The sequence below is a fragment of the Coregonus lavaretus genome (genome assembly GCF_964263955.1).
Source record: "Coregonus lavaretus genome assembly, chromosome: 24".
Classification (NCBI taxonomy): Eukaryota; Metazoa; Chordata; class Actinopteri; order Salmoniformes; family Salmonidae; genus Coregonus; species Coregonus lavaretus.
The window spans coordinates 30185930-30199442 of NC_140011.1; the positions used below are offsets into that span (position 1 = coordinate 30185930).

At 44.5% G+C, this 13513-nt stretch overlaps 1 protein-coding gene across 2 annotated transcripts in view; it reads right to left on the reverse strand.

Annotated features, from left to right (window-relative positions):
- LOC311100139 (guanine nucleotide-binding protein G(z) subunit alpha) overlaps positions 1-13513 on the reverse strand; it is a 55294-nt gene that overhangs the window by 26762 nt on the left and 15019 nt on the right. The window contains exon 1 of one of the 2 annotated variants that reach the window (XM_084140917.1): positions 9869-9949. The exons of the other annotated variant lie outside the window; for it this stretch is intronic. The gene's annotated coding sequence lies outside the window, so the exon portion shown is untranslated. Of the gene's footprint in view, positions 1-9868; positions 9950-13513 lie in introns of those variants that run through there. 2 annotated transcript variants of the gene reach the window in all.

A 13513-nucleotide genomic window follows, 5' to 3' on the forward strand; every position in this document is an offset into this window, starting at 1 on the left:
GAATGCTTTGCATGCTGGAGACAATTGAAGTATACATTTTCCAGCCTAGAAAATGGTCTGTCTCGCTGTAGTGAGTCACTGCCGGTGAGCTCGTACCATCCTATGTCAGACTGAGTGATCTTCAGTGTTGCATTATGCAAGATTGAGACTTTGGCCCAAATAGAGTTGTTGCTTCAATATGCTGGTTGGTTGGTGCTCTGACTGGACCTGGTTTTCCCATAATGACCCAAACATGATTCCAGTTCATAATCCTATCTTCCTCTATGTCATTTGTCCTTGAGGAATGGAATGCTGCTAAAATAGATCAAGCCTCTATATACAACGCATTATCAGACATTAGTGCAACTGTCAGATACCCAGTAGACTTGGAATTTTCACAGATAGTACACTTAATATAACTATACTGTACATTTACAGCACCAATGCCAAATTAGTCTTCAAAAGCCCTAAACATGAGTCCATCATCAAAACTGGGTCTGGGTTCTCTCTCCCACACGACAGAGAGAGGAGAGGGGGGAGGGGATAGAGAGAGGAGAGAGAAGAGAGGAGAGAGGGGAAGGGGAGAGAGGGGAAGGGGAGAGAGAGAGAGAGGAGAGGGGGAAGGGCAGAGAGAGAGGAGAGGGGGGAGAGAGAGAGGAGAGGGGGGAGAGAGAGAGGGGGGCGAGAGAGAGGAGGGGGGGCGAGAGAGAGGAGAGGCGGAGGGGAGAGAGAGAGAGGAGAGAGGAGAGAGAGGAAAGGGAGAAAGAGGGGGGAGGGGGGAAGGGGAGAAAGAGAGGAGAGGAGAGGGGGAGAGAGAGAGGAGAGAGGGGAGAGAGGGAGGAGAGGGGAGAGAGGGAGGAGAGGAGAGGAGAGGGGGGAGGGGAGAGAGAGAGGAGAGAGAGGAGAGGGGAAGGGGAGAGAGGGGGAGGGGAGAGAGAAGAGAGGGGGAGGGGAGAGAGAAGAGAGGGGGAGGGGAGAGAGAGGGGAGAGAGAGAGAGGAGAGAGAAGGAACAGCATGTCAGAAATCAGCTCAATGTAATTGAAGAATCCATAGACTCTAACCACTTCTGGGAAAATTGGAAAACACTAAACAAACAACAACACAAAGAGCTATCTATCCAAAATGGAGATGTATGAGTAAACCACTTCTCCAATCTTTTTAGCCCTATAACAAAGAACAAACAGCAAAAAAATATACATGATCAAATGCAAATCTTAGAATCAACTCTTAAAGACTACCAGAACCCACTGGATTCTCCAATTACATTGAATGAACTACAGGACAAAATACAAACCCTCCAACCCAAAAAGGCCTGTGGTGTTGATGGTATCCTCAATGAAATGATAAAATATACAGACCACAAATTCCAATTGGCTATACTTAAACTCTTTAACATCATCCTTAGCTCTGGCATCTTCCCCAATATTTGGAACCAAGGACTGATCACCCCAATCCACAAAAGTGGAGACAAATTTGACCCCAATTGTCACGCCCTGGCTCTGGGGACTCTAGTATGTTGAGCCAGGGTGTGAGTTTTTCGTTTGTTTTCGTTCTAGTTTAGTATTTCTATGTTGGCCAGTGTGGGGTATCAGCTGTTGCTTGTTGTCTCTGATTGGGAACCATACTTAAGCAGCCAGTTTTCCCACAGAGTTTGTGGGATCTTGTTCCTGTATAGGTTTGTGTTTTGCACCTTTGGACGTCACGTTATCGTTTGTTGTTTTGTTCGTGTAATCATTATTTAATAAATATGTTCACCTTCCACGCTGCGCATTGGTCCTCTGTATCCGACGATCGTGACACCAATAACTACCGTGGGATATGCGTCAACAGCAACCGTGGGAAAATCCTCTGCATTATCATTAACAGCAGACTTGTACATTTCCTCAGTGAAAACAATGTACTGAGCAAATGTCAAATTGGCTTTTTACCAAATTACCGTACGACAGACCACTTATTCACCCTGCACACCCTAATTGACAAACAAACAAACCAAGACAAAGGCAAAGTATTCTCATGCTTTGTTGATTTCAAAAAAGCATTTGACTCAATTTGGCATGAGGGTATGCTATACCAATTGATGGAAAGTGGGGTTGGGGGAAAAACATACAACATTATAAAATCCATGTACACAAACAACAAATGTGCGGTTAAAATTGGCAAAAAACACACACATTTCTTTCCACAGGGCCGTGGGGTGAGACAGGGATGCAGTTTAAGCCCCACCCTCTTCAACATATATATCAACGAATTGGCGAGGGCACTAGAACAGTCTGCAGCACCCGGCCTCACCCTACTAGAATCTGAAGTCAAATGTCTACTGTTTGCTGATGATCTGGTGCTTCTGTCACCTACCAAAGAGGGCCTAGAAGCAGCACCTAGATCTTCTGCACAGATTCTGTCAGACCTGGGCCCTGACAATAAATCTCAGTAAGACAAAAATAATGGTGTTCCAAAAAAGGTCCAGTTGCCAGGACTACAAATACAAATTCCATCTAGACACCGTTGCCCTAGAGCACACAAAAAACTATACATACCTCGGCCTAAACATCAACGCCACAGGTAACTTCCACAAAGCTGTGAACGATCTGAGAGACAAGGCAAGAAGGGCCTTGTCTATGCCATCAAAAGGAACATAAAATTTGACATACCAATTAGGATCTGGCTAAAAATACTTGAATCAGTTATAGAACCCATTGCCCTTTATGGTTGTGAGGTCTGGGGTCCGCTCACAACCAAGAATTCACAAAATGGGACAAACACAAAATTGAGACTCTGCATGCAGAATTCTGCAAAAATATCCTCTGTGTACAACGAAAAACACAAAATAATGCATGCAGAGCAGAATCAGTCCGATACCCGCTAATGATCAAAATCCAGAAAAGAGACATTAAATTCTATAACCACTTAAAAGGAAGCGATTCCCAAACCTTCCATAACAAAGCCATCACCTACAGAGAGATTAACTTGGAGAAGAGTCCCCTAAGTAAGCTGGTCCTGGGGCTCTGTTCACAAACACAAACAGACCCCACAGAGCCCCAGGACAACAACAACAACACAATTAGACCTAACCAAATCATGAGAAAACAAAAAGATAATTACTTGACACATTGGAAAGAATTAACAAAAAAACAGAGCAAACTAGAATGCTATTTGGCTCTAAACAGAGAGTACACAGTGGCAGAATACCTGACCACTGTGACTGACCCAAACTTAAGGAAAGCTTTGACTATGTACCGACTCAGTGAGCATAGCCTTGCTATTGAGAAAGGTCGCCGTAGGCAGACCTGGCTCTCAAGAGAAGACAGGCTATGTGCACACTGCCCACAAAATGAGGTGGAAACTGAGCTGCACTTCCTAACCTCCTGCCAAATGTATGACCATATTAGAGACACATATTTCCCTCAGATTACAGAGATCCACAAAGAACAAAAAAACAAAAAACAAACCCAATTTTTATAAACTCCCATATCTACTGGGTGAAAAACCAGTGTGCCATCCCAGCAGCAATATTTGTGACCTGTTGCCACAAGAAAAGGGCAACCAGTGAAGAACAAACACCATTGTAAATACAACCCTTATTTATTTTCCCATTTGTACTTTAACTATTTGCACATTGTTACAACACTGTATATAGACATAATATGACATTTGAAATTTTGGAACTTCTGAGTGTAATGTTTACTGTTAATATTTATTGTTTATTTCACTTATGTTTACTTTGGCAATGTTAACATACGTTTCCCATGCCAATAAAGCCCTTAAATTGACAATTGAATTGAGAGAGGAGAGAGGAGAGAGGAGAGAGGGGAAGAGGAGAGAGAGAGAGAGAGAGAGAGGAGAGAGAGGGAGGGGAGAGGGAGGGGAGAGATAGGAGAGGGGGGAGGGGAGAGAGAGAGGAGAGAGAGGAAGGGGAGAGAGAGAGAGATATGAGAGGGGGGAAGGGGAGAGAGAGAGAGATATGAGAGTGGGGAGGGGAGAGAGAGAGGAGAGAGAGGAAGGGGAGAGAGAGAGGAGAGGGGGAAGGGGAGAGAGAGGGAGAGGAGAGAGGGGGAGGAGAGAGAGGAGAGGTGAGAGGGGAAGGGGAGAGAGATGAGAGAGGAGAAGGGGAGAGAGAGAGGGGGGAAGGGGAGAGAGAGAGGAGAGGGGGAAGGGGAGAGAGATGAGAGAGGGAAGGGGAAGAGAGAGAGGAGAGGGGGAAGGGGAGAGAGAGAGAGAGGAGAGGGGGAGGGAGAGAGAGAGAGAGAGGAGAGAGGGGAGGGGAGAGAGAGAGAGAGAGAGGAGAGAGGGGAAGGGGAGAGAGAGAGGAGAGGGGGTGGGGAGAGAGAGAGAGTGGAGAGGGGGAGGGGAGAGAGAGAGGAGAGAGGGGGAGGGGAGAGAGAGAGGAGAGAGGGGAAGGAGAGAGGAGAGAGGGGAAGGGGAGAGAGATGGGAGAGGGGGGAAGGGGAGAGAGAGAGAGGGGAAGGGGAGAGAGAGGGGGGAGGGGAAGGGGAGAGAGAGGGGAGGGGGAGGGGAAGAAGAGAATGGAGGGGGACAGAGAGAGGAGAGGGGGGAGGGAGAGAGAGGAGAGGGGGGAGGGGAGAGAGAGGAGAGAGGGGAAGGGGAAGAGAGAGAGGAGAGGGGAAGGGGAGAGAGAGAGAGGAGAGGGGGAGGGGAGAGAGAGAGAGAGAGAGATGAGAGGGGGAGGGGGGAGAGAGAGAGAGGGGGAAGGGGAGAGAGAGAGGGGAAGGGGAGAGAGAGAGGAGAGGGGGAGGGGGGAGAGAGAGTGGAGAGGGGGAGGGGAGAGAGAGAGGAGAGAGGGAGAGGGGAGAGAGAGAGGAGAGAGGGGAAGGAGAGAGGAGAGAGGGGAAGGGGGGAGAGAGGGGAGAGGGGGGAAGGGGAGAGAGAGAGGGGGGGAAGGGGAGAGAGAGGAGAGGGGAAGGGGAGAGAGAGGGGAGGGGGAGGGGAAGGGGAGAATGGAGGGGGACAGAGAGAGGAGAGGGGGAGGGAGAGAGGAGAGGGGGGAGGGAGAGAGAGAGAGGGGGAGGGGAGAGAGAGAGGGGGAGGGGAGAGAGAGAGAGAGTGAGAGAGAGAGAGAGAGAGATGTGAGAGAGAGAGAGAGAGTGAGAGGAGAGAGAGAGAGAGAGAGAGAGAGAGAGAGAGAGGAGAGTGAGATGAGAGAGTGAGTGAGAGAGAGGAGTGAGAGAGAGAGTGAGAGAGTGAGAGGTGAGAAGAGAGAGAGAGAGTGAGAGAGAGAGAGGGGAAGGGGAGAGAGGGGGGAGGGTAAGGGGAAGGGGAGAGAGAGAGGAGAGGGGGGGAGAGAGAGAGAGGAGAGAGTGGGTTAGCAGATAATACCTTAACCACTCCAAGATGTGTCAGCTGACTGTCCCCCCAGGATTACCCAGGATTCCTGTCATATGAGGTGAAGCTCAGGGCCTCTGACAGTCTCATTTTATTCTATATGGATAAATGGATCAAAGCTGCAACCAGATCTGGGTCCTTGTGTTCAATCAAAAAGTTCAAGTCATTTATTATAATCATTAATTTCCTAAGCCTCCTGGAGTGCATCAGAGGACACCCAGAAGTTTCTTCCTTCTTGACTCGTGCCAGAACTTTTAATTGGCTTCAGGAAATCCCAGGCACCCTCCCCTGTTCTGGGAGCTAGGTGTGGGATGTGTGGGATTGGGTCATAGTGAGAGCATTTACTCCCCTATTGGGGCTGCTGGGATAGGACTCGGGCCAACTTCAGAATTACTCTTTCCTGCCAGGGATAACGTCATTGAGGGAATATGATCATGAGAATTCTTCCTCTTAACTCTTTAAAATATATATATTATTCACTGTAACACTTAATCTACATTTTCTGTCATAACATGTTTACAGCACAGACTGTTGTCATAAACTGTTGTTACACTTAGCATTACAATATAATTCATGTTTATGATTATCTTATTTAGGGATTAAAATGGAACATTCAAATAAAGTGTTACCAAACTCATGTCTTAAACTAAAAAAAAAAAAAAAAAAAATGGTATTGTCCTTGCCTCACCACACACATCCCAAATACGGACACACAGAAAGCACACCGTATTAAGTAATGCTTCCTCCGCCAGTACAATGACTAAGCTTCTTTCAAAAACCCACTGTATGCTGGGGTCATTTGCACAACACACACGTTACCAAGTGCCCTAATAATAGCTATTTAACTAAATGATTTGATAAATGTTTTGATTTTCAACCTCGACAATCATTCAGTTGTTTGAGAACATTTGTGCATGGGCCACTTACAGTGTAGACTGAAGATCTGGCCTTGACCATTGTGTTTGTTCAACATTTGGTACACTCACTTACTCTTTCTCTGGGCCTGGGTGTTTAGCTAAGAGGTCTATGCTTGGATACCCCTCGGTACACTGCTCTTATGTCATGGTAAACACTGAAAGGCAGTGTTAATTTTTCATCTGTCCAAAACAGTGAGCTGTAGAGAGGGTTGGGAGCAGGGTGGGGGTGGTGGCTCAGTGTAGTAGATCCTATTGTGTAATAAGGGTCTGTGTTTGGTTTGCCTCGCGTCTGTGCCTGCCTGCGCCCCTCTGCCTCCCCGTCCCGCCGATGGAGTGGGTCACACTGAATCACAAGGCCAGCAGGCGCTGACAATGGCACGTTTGTGCACAGGCAGAGCCGTGAGCCAGCTTACTCAAGGGAAAGGATGGTACAAGGTGGAGAGAGTCCAGCAAGCAGTGTGTGTGTGTGTGTGTGTGTGTGTGTGTGTGTGTGTGTGTGTGTGTGTGTGTGTGTGTGTGTGTGTGTGTGTGTGTGTGTGTGTGTGTGTGTGTGTGTGTGTGTGTGTGTGTGTGTGTGTGTGTGTGTGTCTGATTAATGGAAAGGTGCCTGACTCATGGAAGGGTGCTCCTATCCACAGAATACCCCAAAAAGACAACGTTCCAGATGATCCATCTACATGGAGAGACATCTCCCTCTTGCCCTCTGTTTATAAAGTGTTCATGAAACGCTTGCTCGCCTGCATACTACCATGGCTTGTAGATACAGGCATTCTCTCTCCCAAACAAAAGGCATTATATAGACAGACAGGGCAAGAATGTGCTTGTTTTCTGCCTAAAAACTGAATTGATGACTTCAAGCATGAATTCACAAAGTTTTACACAATGTATTTGGACCTTAGATATGCCTTTGGTACTTTATCACATAGTGTAATGATCAATGCACTTGAGGAAATACAACTACCTCCAAGGTACTTTTCTCCAAGTTATTTGTGTGTGTGAGTGTTTGTGCAAAGGCTTTGATTTCTTGTCAAACAGATGGAAAAGGGGTCTTAGAAAACATCTACTAGAAAAAGTCTTAAAAGGTATCAGAAATAAATAATAACACAATAATGTTGAAGTAAAGATCCCTGCCAACTAATAACACTTATATTGTATAAAACATTTTCATTCAGATTTCAATGTCTACAGACGTATGGACTTCATTTGGCCTAGACAAAGACGTCCATGATTTGGTCCGGACTGAAACAAATCTGAACCAATCATCGACGTCTATGTTTAACAAGTTTGGACAGTACAGTACATTACAGTACAGTAGAGCACAGTAGACTAGTACAGTAAAGAAAAATAGAGTATAGTTCAGTACAGTACACAGTTGTGTACACCAAGGTTATTACATTATACTAAAACTGAAACTAAAATGAAAACTAATAATGAAAAAACAATTCAGTAAACTGAAATAAAATAATTAACAAATCTGTTTCAAAAACAAAAACTATACTGAAACTATTATCCACCTAATTATTATTACTTTGATGTCCAAACTTGTGAAACATAGACGTCGATGATTGGTTCAGATTTGTTTCAGTCCGGACCAAATCATGGACGTCTTTGTCTAGGCCAAAAAATAAAACATCTATGATCGGTTCAGATTTGGTCTGGTCTGGACCAACCAAATTTGGTCTTGTTTGGTGTCGGATCTCATGAAAATAATAGCCAGTGTGTAGAATAATACCCAAATATCCAAAGGAGGATATTACATATTTCTACCTTTGTGTACCTATTTAGGATACATCCCCATGAAGAGAATGACTTTCATATCCATAATTATGCATTTCTGTGTAGTACAGATCAGGGACCCATGATGAAATTCCATTACTGCAATTTTGTTACCGGGTGTAAATCCCCTTCACTTACTGTAGTTCAATAACCAAAATATATTTTTTCAAACTCAAGGTGTCATGTCATACCTTTCACCCCATTCTTTCTGCAGACAGCTTTGAATCATAAGCAGCAGATACTTAACAGTTATTGGAAAATGTGGTCACATAAAAAACAGAGGGAGATTTTACTGAAATTTTGTTACCAAACTTTGCGTCTGCGCAGTTCTTCCAGTGTGTTTTTGTAAAATGTTCAGTGTAAATTGTAAAAGTAGTCATTGTGCATAGAGATGTATGGTTTGTTAAACCTTGAAATCAATGGTTTTTGTTTGGCATACATTTAAAGTGGAAAATCTACGTTTCAGGGCAATTCTGTTACTGTGGAATTACCTTCTACTAACACATGCACAAACACAGTTTCATTTAGGTAATGTCAGATAAGATACAAAAAATGTTTTGCAACAGACTGGAAACTGTGGGGGAACTGTCATTTTGTGTCTGTTGTAAGCCACCGTCTGTTAGTTACATCCTGCAGTTGATTGTTTCATCATTGGGCCAGGATGAGGAAAATTCAGCTGAAATATAATGTAGTTTACGAAAGTTCATTCAGTCTGAATGCTTGTTTAACTTCATCATATATTTACATATTTTAGTCATTTAGCAGACGCTCTTATCCAGAGCGACTTACAGTTAGTGAGTGCATACATTTTCATACTGGCCCCCCGTGGGAAACGAACCCACAACCCTGGCGTTGCAAGCGCCATGCTCTACCAACTGAGCTACACAGGGCTCATTAAGCAGCATAACATAATTCACTCTGTTTCCTATTATATTGCATAGTTGGAATCCATGAAAAGTTGGAATGCATGAATACAAAGGTAACTCTTCCTACATCTACATTTTACCTCAATTACCTCGACTAACCGGTGCCCCCGCACATTGACTCGGTACCGGTACCCCCTGTATATAGCCTCGCTATTGTTATTTTTACTGCTGCTCTTTAATTATTTGTTACTTTTATTTCGTATTATTTTATGATTTTTTTTTGGAATTCATTCTTCAATGTTGGTTAAGGGCTTGTAAGTAAGCATTTCAATGTAAGGTCTACACCTGTTGTATTCGGCGTATGTGACAAATAACATTTGATTTGATTTGATTTGATTAGCATACCCAGCTTGCAAATTTGGTTCCTTGGAAGTTGTTTTTTAGGTTGCAGGGAGGTTCTGAGAATGTTTTTCTATGGTTCCCTGAAAGTTTTCCTGGGAGGTTCAATTAACATTCTGAGAATGGAAATTATAGGTTATTTGAAGGTAATTAAATAATGTTCTGAAAACATATCGTTTCAATAATACTTTTAATAACACTGCTAGCTTAGTTTGGATTAACTGTTTTGAACTCCAAGCACAGATAGGACATATGGAAATTAATTTGCTTAGGCATTATTTATGCAAACACATCTCATTGTTACACTAACTTCCGCGATGCATACAAGGCCAATCTGCAAATCTGACCACGACTCCATTTTGCTCCTCCCTTCCTATAGGCAGAAACTCAAACAGGAAGCACCCGTGCTAAGGACTATTCAACGCTGGTCTGACTAATCGGAATCCACGCTTCAAGATTGTTTTGATCACGCGGACTGGGATTTGTTCCAGGTAGCCTCTGAGAATAATATATACGTATACGTTGATTCGGTGAGTGGGTTTATAAGGAAGTGTATAGGAGATGTTGTACCCACTGTGACTATTAAAACCTACCTTAACCAGAAACCGTGGATAGATGGCAGCATTCGCGAAAAACTGAAAGCACGAACCACCGCATTTAACCATGGCAAGGTGACGGGGAATATGGCAGAATATAAACAGAGTGGTCGTTCCCCCTGCAAGACAATCAAACAGGCAAAACGTCAATATCGAGACAAAGTGGAGTCGCAATTCAACGGCTCAGATACGGGACATATGTGGCAGGGTTTACAGACAATCATGGGCTACAATAGGAAAACCAGCCACGTCGCGGACACCGACATCTTGCTGCCAGACAAGCTAAACAAGTTCTTTGCCCGCTTTGAGGATAACACAGTGCCACCGCCGCGGCCAGCTACCAAGGACTGTGGGCTCTCCTTCTCCGTGGCCGACGTGAGTAAGACATTTAAACGTGTTAACCCTCGATGGATCCACAGATGATGCAATCGCCATCACACTGCACACTGCCCTATCCCATCTGGACAAGAGGAATACCTGTGTAAGAATGCTGTTAATTGACTATAGCTCAGCATTCAACACCATAGTACCCTCCAAGCTCATCATTAAGCTTGAGGCCCTGGGTCTCAACCTCGCCCTGTGCAATTGGGTCCTGGACTTCCTGACGGGCCGTCCCCAGGTGGGGAAGGTAGGAAACAACATCTCCACTTTGCTGATCCTCAACACTGGGGCCCCACAAGGGTGTGTGCTCAGCCCCCTCCTGTACTCCCTGTTCACCCATGACTTCATAGCCATACACACCTCCAACTCAATCATCAAGTTTGCAGACGACACAACAGTAGTAAGCTTGATTACCAACAACGACGAGAGGGCTCTCGGAGTGTGGTGAGGGCTCTTGGAGTGTGGTGTCAGGAAAATAACCTTTCACTCAACGTCAACAAAACAAAGGAGATGATCGTGGACTTCAGGAAACAGCAGAGGGAGTACCCCCCTATCCACATCGACGGGACAGCAGTGGAGAAGGTGGAACATTTTAAGTTCCTCTGCGTACATATCACTGACAAACTGAAATGGTCCACCCACACAGACAGTGTGGTGAAGAAGGCACATCAGCATCTCTTCAACCTCAGGAGGCTGAAGAAATTTGGCCTGTCACCTAAAACCCTCACAAACTTTTACAGATGCACAATTGAGAGCATCGGGCTGTATCACCGCCTGGTACGGCAACTGCACCGCCCCCAACCGCAGGGCTCTCCAGAGGGTGGTGCGGTCTGCACAACGCATCACCGGGGGCAAACTACCTGCCCTCCAGGACACCTACAGCACCCGATTTCACAGGAAGGCCAAAAAGATCATCAAGAACAACAACCACCCGAGCCACTGCCTGTTCACCCCATTATCATCCAGAAGGCGAGGTCAGTACACGTGCATCAAAGCTGGGACCGAGAGACTGAAAAACAGCTTCTATCTCAAGGCCATCAGACTGTTAAACAGCCATCACTAGCACAGAGAGGCTGCTGCCTAAATACAGACTTGAAAATCACTGGCCACTTTAATGAATGGAACACTAGTCACATTAATAATGCCACTTTAATCATGTTTACATGTCTTGCATTACCCATCTCATATGTATATACTGTATTCTATACTATCTTAATAATGTTTACATATTTTGCATTACCCATCTCATATGTATATACTGTATTCTATACTATCTATTGCATCTTAGCCTATGCCGCTCTGACAATGACATTGCTCATCCATATATTTATATATTCGTATTCCATTCCTTTACTTAGATTTGTGTGTATTAGGTATTTGTTGTGGAATTGTTAGTGAGGGAAAAAAGTATTTGATCCCCTGCTGATTTTGTACGTTTGCCCACTGACAAAGACATGATCAGTCTATAATTTTAATGGTAGGTTTATTTGAACATTGAGAGACAGAATAACAAACAAAAAATCCAGAAAATCGCATGTCAAAAATGTTATAAATTGATTTGCATTTTAATGAGGGAAATAAGTATTTGACCCTTCTGCAAAACATGACTTAGTACTTGGTGGCAAAATCCTTGTTGGCAATCACAGAAGTCAGACGTTTCTTGTAGTTGGCCACCAGGTTTGCAGACATCTCAGGAGGGATTTTGTTCCACTCCTCTTTGCAGATCTTCTCCAAGTCATTAAGGTTTCGAGGCTGACGTTTGGCAACTCGAACCTTCAGCTCCCTGCACAGATTTTCTATGGGATTAAGGTCTGGAGACTGTCTAGGCCACTCCAGGACCTTAATGTGCTTCTTCTTGAGCCACTCCTTTGTTGCCTTGGCTGTGTGTTTTGGGTCATTGTCATGCTGGAATACCCATCCATGACCCATTTTCAATGCCCTGGCTGAGTGAAGGAGGTTCTCACCCAAGATTTGGCGGTACATGGCCCCGTCCATCGTCCCTTTGATGCGGTGAAGTTGTCCTGTCCCCTTAGCAGAAAAACACCCCCAAAGCATAATGTTTCCACCTCCATGTTTGACGGTGGGGATGGTGTTCTTGGGGTCATAGGCCGCATTCCTCCTCCTCCAAACACGGCGAGTTGAGTTGATACCAAAGAGCTCAATTTTGGTCTCATCTGACCACAACACTTTCACCCAGTTCTCCTCTGAATCATTCAGATGTTCATTGGCAAACTTCAGACGGGCCTGTATATGTGCTTTCTTGAGCAGGGGGACCTTGCGGGCGCTAGAGGATTTCAGTCCTTCACGGCGTAGTGTGTTACCAATTGTTTTCTTGGTGACTATGGTCCCAGCTGCCTTGAGATCATTGACAAGATCCTCCCGTGTAGTTCTGGGCTGATTCCTCACCGTTCTCATGATCATTGCAACTCCACGAGGTGAGATCTTGCATGGAGCCCCAGGCCGAGGGAGATTGACAGTTCTTTTGTGTTTCTTCCATTTGCGAATAATCGCACCAACTGTTGTCACCTTCTCACCAAGCTGCTTGGCGATGGTCTTGTAGCCCATTCCAGCCTTGTGTAGGTCTACAATCTTGTCCCTGACATCCTCGGAGAGCTCTTTGGTCTTGGCTATGGTGGAGAGTTTGGAATCTGATTGATTGATTGCTTCTGTGGACAGGTGTCTTTTATACACCTCCCTTTAAGAGTGTACTCCTAATCTCAGCTCGTTACCTGTATAAAAGACACCTGGGAGCCAGAAATCTTTCTGATTGAGAGGGGGTTAAATACTTATTTCCCTCATTAAAATGCAAATCAATTTATAACATTTTTGACATGCGTTTTTCTGGATTTTTGTTGTTGTTATTCTGTCCCTCACTGTTCAAATAAACCTACCATTAAAATTATAGACTGATCATTTATTTGTCAGTGGGCAAACATACAAAATCAGCAGGGGATCAAATACTTTTTTCCCTCACTGTATACTGTATTCTATACTATCTTAATAATGTTTACATGTCTTGCATTACCCATCTCATATGTATATACTGTATTCTATACTATCTATTGCATCTTAGCCTATGCCGCTCTGACAATGACATTGCTCATCCATATATTTATATATTTGTATTCCATTCCTTTACTTAGATTTGTGTGTATTAGGTATTTGTTGTGGAATTGTTAGATATTACTTGCTAGATATTGCTGCACTGTCGGAACTAGAATCACAAGCATTTTGCTACACTCGCAATAACATCTGCTAACC